Source organism: Dermacentor silvarum, unplaced genomic scaffold, assembly GCF_013339745.2.
Source record: "Dermacentor silvarum isolate Dsil-2018 unplaced genomic scaffold, BIME_Dsil_1.4 Seq105, whole genome shotgun sequence".
Classification (NCBI taxonomy): Eukaryota; Metazoa; Arthropoda; class Arachnida; order Ixodida; family Ixodidae; genus Dermacentor; species Dermacentor silvarum.
In genome coordinates, this window is record NW_023605499.1 from 22,739 (window position 1) to 29,904 (window position 7,166).

A 7,166-nucleotide genomic window follows, 5' to 3' on the forward strand; every position below is an offset into this window, starting at 1 on the left:
CTTATCAGTTTAGCTATCGCGTAAATCAACGTCAGCGCGTGCGTGGGAAGGGATGTATGCGATGAACCAGCGCTTTCGAGAGAACCTACTCGACCTTGCTGAGACAATATTTTCTTGGGCTATAGGCTTGGCGTTCTTTCATTTTTTCGAGAAAGTTATTCTCGGCTTATCAGTTTAGTTATCGTGTAAATCGACATCAGCGCGTGCGTGGGAAGCGATGTATGCGATGAACTAGCGCTTTCGAGAGAACCTATTCGACCTTGCTGAGACAATATTTTCTTGGGCTATAGGCTTGGCGTTCTTTCATTTTTTCGAGAAAGTTATTCTCGGCTTATCAGTTTAGCTATCGCGTAAATCAACGTCAGCGCGTGCGTGGGAAGTGATGTATGCGATGAACCAGCGCTTTCGAGAGAACCTATTCGACCTTGCTGAGACAATATTTTCTTGGGCTATAGGCTTGGCGTTCTTTCATTTTTTCGAGAAAGTTATTCTCCGCTTATCAGTTTAGCTATCGCGTAAATCAACGTCAGCGCGTGCGTGGGAAGTGATGTATGCGATGAACCAGCGCTTTCGAGAGAACCTATTCGACCTTGCTGAGACAATATTTTCTTGGGCTATAGGCTTGGCGTTCTTTCATTTTTTCGAGAAAGTTATTCTCGGCTTATCAGTTTAGCTATCGCGTAAATCAACGTCAGCGCGTGCGTGGGAAGTGATGTATGCGATGAACCAGCGCTTTCGAGAGAACCTACTTCGACCTTGCTGAGACAATATTTTCTTGGGCTATAGGCTTGGCGTTCTTTCATTTTTTCGAGAAAGTTATTCTCGGCTTATCAGTTTAGCTATCGCGTAAATCAACGTCAGCGCGTGCGTGGGAAGTGATGTATGCGATGAACCAGCGCTTTCGAGAGAACCTATTCGACCTTGCTGAGACAATATTTTCTTGGGCTATAGGCTTGGCGTTCTTTCATTTTTTCGAGAAAGTTATTCTCCGCTTATCAGTTTAGCTATCGCGTAAATCGACGTCAGCGCGTGCGTGGGAAGTGATGTATGCGATGAACCAGCGCTTTCGAGAGAACCTATTCGACCTTGCTGAGACAATATTTTCTTGGGCTATAGGCTTGGCGTTCTTTCATTTTTTCGAGAAAGTTATTCTCGGCTTATCAGTTTAGCTATCGCGTAAATCGACGTCAGCGCGTGCGTGGGAAGTGATGTATGCGATGAACCAGCGCTTTCGAGAGAACCTATTCGACCTTGCTGAGACAATATTTTCTTGGGCTATAGGCTTGGCGTTCTTTCATTTTTTCGAGAAAGTTATTCTCCGCTTATCAGTTTAGCTATCGCGTAAATCGACGTCAGCGCGTGCGTGGGAAGTGATGTATGCGATGAACCAGCGCTTTCGAGAGAACCTATTCGACCTTGCTGAGACAATATTTTCTTGGGCTATAGGCTTGGCGTTCTTTCATTTTTTCGAGAAAGTTATTCTCGGCTTATCAGTTTAGCTATCGCGTAAATCGACGTCAGCGCGTGCGTGGGAAGTGATGTATGCGATGAACCAGCGCTTTCGAGAGAACCTATTCGACCTTGCTGAGACAATATTTTCTTGGGCTATAGGCTTGGCGTTCTTTCATTTTTTCGAGAAAGTTATTCTCGGCTTATCAGTTTAGCTATCGCGTAAATCGACGTCAGCGCGTGCGTGGGAAGTGATGTATGCGATGAACCAGCGCTTTCGAGAGAACCTATTCGACCTTGCTGAGACAATATTTTCTTGGGCTATAGGCTTGGCGTTCTTTCATTTTTTCGAGAAAGTTATTCTCGCTTATCAGTTTAGCTATCGCGTAAATCAACGTCAGCGCGTGCGTGGGAAGTGATGTATGCGATGAACCAGCGCTTTCGAGAGAACCTATTCGACCTTGCTGAGACAATATTTTCTTGGGCTATAGGCTTGGCGTTCTTTCATTTTTTTCGAGAAAGTTATTCTCCGCTTATCAGTTTAGTTATCGCATAAATCGACGTCAGCGCGTGCGTGGGAGGTGATGTATGCGATGAACCAGCGCTTTCGAGAGAACCTACTCGACCTTGCTGAGACAATATTTTCTTGGGCTATAGGCTTGGCGTTCTTTCATTTTTTCGAGAAAGTTATTCTCCGCTTATCAGTTTAGTTATCGCATAAATCGACGTCAGCGCGTGCGTGGGAGGTGATGTATGCGATGAACCAGCGCTTTCGAGAGAACCTACTCGACCTTGCTGAGACAATATTTTCTTGGGCTATAGGCTTGGCGTTCTTTCATTTTTTCGAGAAAGTTATTCTCCGCTTATCAGTTTAGAAAGAGTTGACTGTGTGGCTAGTTGGTGTTTAGACATAGGAACCATTGTTAAAAGCGCAAACCACACAACACAAGATAAGACCAGACGAGCACATCTGGTCGTCTGGTCTTATCTTGTGTTGTGTGGTTTGCGCTTTTAACAATGGTTCTTATCAATTTAGTTATCGCGTAAATCGACGTCAGCACGTGCGTGGGAAGTCATGTATGAGACGAACCAGCGCTTTCGAGAGAACCTATTCGACCTTACTGAGAATATTTTCTTGGGTTTGTCGTTTTTTTTTTTTTTTTTTCATTTTCTCGAGAAAATTATTCTGGGCTTATCAGTTTAGTTATCGCGTAAATCGACGTCAGCACGTGCGTGGGAAGTGATGTAGGCGATGAACCAGCGCTTTCGGGAGAACATATTCGACCTTACTGGGAATATTTTCTCGGGTTTCGCGTTCTCTTTTTCATTTTCTCGAGAAAATTATTCTGGGCTTATCAGTTTAGTTATCGCGTAAATCGACGCCAGCGCGTGCGTGGGAAGCGATGTATGCGATGAACCAGCGCTTTCGAGAGAACTTGCTCGACCTTGGTGAGCAATATTTTCATTTGGGCTTGGCGTTTCTTAATTTTTTTCGAGAAAATTATTACCCTCAATAAAGTTCTTCAATCAATCAATCAAAAATTATCCTGCGCTTATTGGTTTCGTTATCGCGTAAATGGGCACTGTGTGATTGTGATGCAGGTTCCTTTTCTTTATTGTTTCAAACGGGCCTCGGAGGCAGAACCTCAGAGAACCCAATCAAGGACAAAGCCGTTCGTTCAAAGAGACACATGAAACATTTAATGCAACCAGTAGGAAAGAATATATAGTGAACACTTAATGAAGTATTCAAGTAAGACAGAAATACAATTCGATAGCTAGAATGGTGCCAACACACCGAGATATCGCATATCGCGAGCGCAAGCACGCGAAACAGTTCAACGTTGATTGGGTGAGACGAACATCGCTTCCTTCATTGCTTCGCCGCCACCTAACTATCGATGGGGCTGATCGACAATTTGGTGCCCAGTGCACAGCAGCTTCAGCTTGAAACGGAGACGCAGGTGCCTTGGTGGCACCAAGGAGGCTCACATTTTTTTTAACCTCCTTGGATGGCACTTTCACATGAAAGTGGCGGCGGTACACCGGGACGTTCAAGTCAGGCAGCTGTGCGCAGAACTCGGGCCCGTACCACAACTGCTGCAGGCTCTGCCTACAGGCACAGCCTCAGGCAGAAGTCCGCAATCGGGCGAAGTTGCGACGCACGGGAACAGGCGCTTAAAGTCCTGGTAGCTCGGGTCTGGAACCTGACGGCCCGTCTTCGACTCCCGGTCCGGCGGCCGACCTTCACACTGCTTCGCTTCCTGGAACTCCCCGGAGAATTCCGTCTTCTGCCAGTGCGCCTCGCTTCTCCTCTCTTGTTGTAATGGAGAGGTCCCGCAGTGGTTACTTAGTGGTTATGGTGTTGGGCTGCTAAGCACGAGGTCGCGGGATCAAATCCCAGCCACGTCGACCGCATTTCGATGGGGGCAAAATGCAGAAAAACACCCATGTACTTAGATTTATTTGCACATTAAAGAAAATTGACCCCACGTGGTCCAAATGAATCCGGAGTCCCTGACTACGGCGTGCCTCACTATCAGATCGTGGTTTTGGCACCTAAGACCCCATAATTTTATTTTGTAATGGGGAGGCCGCGTGTAGTGCGCACTCCCGAGGAGCAACGCGCTACGAAGAGCGACGACGAGAACAAAGACGAGAATAAATGTGCACGCGCGCCTTTCGCCACGATGACCACCGACGCCGCTCAAGACAATGTGTTCGTACCTTTGATCAAAATTACGTGTTAACTCTGTGTCGTGTGCTAAACAACGTCGCTGGTCATCCATCTTTACAGAGTGCAATGACTCATTATATTTTTTACCACGAAGGCCGATATGCGCATTTCCATTTATTCGTCGCATGAATCGGCGTTAGCACGTGTATTAGAGGGGGATGTCACGTATGCGCCGAATCAGCGCCCTCCAGGAAAGTGAGTGGACCTGGCCGCACCGACATTGTAACAGATTATATCATTACCTTTTTATTCCCAGGAAGGCCAATCTGAGCATATCCATTTATTTATCGCGTGAATCGGCATTAGCACGTGGATTAGCCTGGGGAGTGATGCATGCCCCGAACCAGCACTTTCCAGAAGAAATGAATGCACCTGGCTGCACCGACATTGTAGCAGGTGATAGGCTTACCTCTTTTTTTTTTTTCCAGGAAGGACAATATGCGCATTTCCATTTATTTATCGCGTGAATCGGCGTTCTATTAATTTTCATTAAAGTGAGGTAACATACATTATACAGAGCAGAAAAGTACTATCAAATACTACAAAGGGCAATGAAGTACATACAAAGGTTACAAACAAAGCTATAATACACTGACACCTGTAGTACTATACATTATTAGGAGTACAGCACACTAAGGTTGCTGCGATGTTTCGCGGTTCGATGTATACGTGGTCCGGAGAATCGTTCCAGTGTGCAATAGCCCGCGGCAATGCCGGTGAGTTAAATGCTTGCGTTTGACCCTGCATGCGATAAAACTGAGCGTATTGTGACGATGCCATGACGTATACGTTCTGGTGGATGAAGCTGCAGAGTACGAGACCTATAATGTAAACATACCTGTGAAAAAATTATATAAGAGCGATAACGCGGCTTTCCAATGGCTGAAGTGAAACACCTTGTTTTATTCCTCACTCGCGTAATGCTGCCATAGCGGTCGTACTTACGCCAGACACATCTGGCTGCTCTATTCTGGACAGCTTCCAATATGCGGATAAGGTAATCTTCATATGGTGACCATGTGGATGAAGCGAAACCTAGTCACAGACGAACAAAGGTTAGGTAGGCTCATTTTCGTACACTAGAAGGTGAGTTATGTAAGTTCCTAGGTAAATATTAAATATGATTTAGAAAGCATTAGAAGAAATGGCTGCTACATGCGTAGGCCAGGAAAGATCAGGGCTAAGATAGACGCCAACATATTTGCATGATGGAGCGTTAGAATTGAACAGTGTTATTAATCGAATAGGAAAACTCAGAGTTAGTGCGCTTACGGCTAAAAGAAATTACCTTGCATTTGAGGTGTTTTGGGACATCTGACAAGTTTTGCACCAACTGAAGGTTATGTTACGGTCATTATGAAGAGTACACTCGTCACTGAAACATTTAATAGTGTTGTAAATAATGCAGTCGTCAGCGAACGATCTAACTGAGGATGATATATTAACGGGTAAATCATTTATGTAATATTCAGGAAGTGTTAAAAAAATTGTGGAGTTTTATGTGCCACAACCACGATCTGATTAGTTATTTATTTATTTATTATTTCCTCAAAGGCACCGGTGTGGCGTATTACAGAGGGATGGGTGATCACTTCAGTGCAATGTGGACACAATGGCAGCCTTGAAATGATGTGGATTGGTGTGGCGCACGGCGTCGGCGGAAAGGTCATTCCAGTCCCGTGAAGTCTTCACAAAGAAAGAATGTAGGCGCGCAGTCGTCCGTGCAGGCGGAGGGTACACAGATTTTTCGTGACGTAATCGGCAAGATTGACGGTGCACTGGAATGATGGCTGAAGTACTAGGAGCAGAATGATAAAATTTGTGATAAAGACACAGTCTAAAAACATGGTCTTATATCTAGGTTGGAAATTCCTATTTTTAATTTTAGCTGACAAACACTAGTGCGGTGTGAATAATCAGAAAAAATAAAACGAGCTGCACGATTTTGAACTGCTTCTAGAGTGTTAGAAAGGGAGGTTTGGTGTGGGTCTCAAACAGAGCATGCGTATTCTAGCTTAGGTCTGACAAAAGTTATATAAGTATTTAAGGATGGGGGTACGAAGCGTAATTTGCGGCGGAAGTAACCAAGTGTGCGATTGGCTTCGTTAGTGATGTTCGTAATATGAGAGGACCAAGAAAGGTTATTTGAAAGTGTAAGGCCAAGGTACTTACTTGCATGACTCCACAGATGATATTTCCGAGTTGCAGAGAACGTACTTAGGAGTATGGTGAAGCTTCCGTCGATGAAAAGGTACTAGTAAGGTCTTTGTAGTATTCAGTGACAGTAGCCACATGTTGCACCAAGTGGTAACTTTGTCCATCTTGCAATGCGTGGTTGTCGGTACCAGTGAGGATTGGGCGATAAATGACATAATCGTCAGCAAATTACGAGACACGCCGTATTTGGGAACTATGGAAATTTGAACCACCTGGGGTTCTTTAACGTGCAGTCAGGAAATTCTATAACGCCCCCCCCCCCCCCCCCACAAAAAAAGAAAAAAAAAGAAACTGCCTTTCTTTGGATATGTATACCAGATTATACGAAACAGAAATTACTGAACCCAGCTGGTAACTGTATCCCATATCGCAATACAATACAGCGATGGAAGCGATATTTTACTTCTTGAAGCAGATTTCGGAGCAGAAAAAATGCCGCTTTGGAGCAGCCACAAGTGTTTTCGGAGCAGAAATAATGGTAGTTTGGAGCAGCTATAGGTGTACTCAGAGCAGACGGCAAAATGGCCATGAGACTCCTGGGGTTAAAAGCTTCACCAAAGCGTCTCATAACTATTAATATTTATTATGAAACATATTGCACATGCAATAATCAATGCAAATTGTAAGAAAAAAACAATTAAGAAGATGGATGGTTATCGAACACGCAGTAAAATGAGCTATATATTTAAAATACCAGTACTTGTGGCAGAAATAGGCACCGTGGAGACCGTGGGTCAACGTGCGCCGTGAAAACTGCCTCGGT